Raw genomic sequence first — 917 nt, 5'->3', positions numbered from 1 at the left:
CCGAGCCAGGACCGGATGTTCGGGTCCTGGGAGCTGTCTCTGACTTCTTCCGTTGTTGCTTCCAGGCTTCCCTCGCGGATGGTGTAGTTGTTCCTTGGCGCTTGCACTCCTCTTCGTCATCCATAGTGTTCCGACAATACCTATGCATGCACACGAGTGGAGAGTCAAGTAGTATACCATCCTCGAAGGTGTCAAGTGAGCACGTGTAAAGGAGACGATTCGCCTTTGTGTATGTGAAGTAGATGTCGCACGTGTAACTCGCCGAACGGACTCTTGACATGGTGATGTCCATAGGATGCTCCGCATCATCCAGTCTCGTTTCTATTGGGCTGGCGACAACAATAAGTAGAAATACCATATGGTCAGTTGGCCTGACATTTGCAAGCCCATGGAATAAGGAGGCCTCAGTATTATGTGCTCTAAGCGCATGAATATCGCCCTCCTATCCCGATGGCTCTGGCGCATCTCGCAAGGTCACGGTGGCCTCTGGCTCGACATCATTCGGAATAAGTACCTGCGTGGACAGCCCCTCGCCTTCTGTCAAAGATCTGGCGGCTCCCAGTTCTGGCAGTCGGTCGTCCAACTTCCACCCGTTCTCCGCATCGGGACCTCCATCTCGGTGGGATCCGGGGCGGCGACTTTGTTCTGGTTTGATCGGTGGGCCGGAGACGCTCCCTTCGCTGCGCACTTCCCCGGCCTCTTCTCCATCACTGTCGATCCTTTTACCTCAGTTGAGAGGGCCCTTATTGACTTAGGGCGCCTCGCTTTTCCGGAGGCCATTTGGGCCCCCGGAGTCCGCCGCGTGGCATGAGTTACGGGATTGAGTCGCTCTCCACGAGCCGATGGTGGACGGTGGACCAGACCAGGTGCGATGGCGCCTTGAGCCATCTGGCCAATTCTCCACCAAGTCTCTCTAC

Source organism: Triticum dicoccoides, chromosome 1B, assembly GCF_002162155.2.
Source record: "Triticum dicoccoides isolate Atlit2015 ecotype Zavitan chromosome 1B, WEW_v2.0, whole genome shotgun sequence".
Classification (NCBI taxonomy): Eukaryota; Viridiplantae; Streptophyta; class Magnoliopsida; order Poales; family Poaceae; genus Triticum; species Triticum dicoccoides.
The sequence above is the reverse complement of the archived record's forward strand: the minus strand, read 5'-3'. Positions refer to the sequence as shown.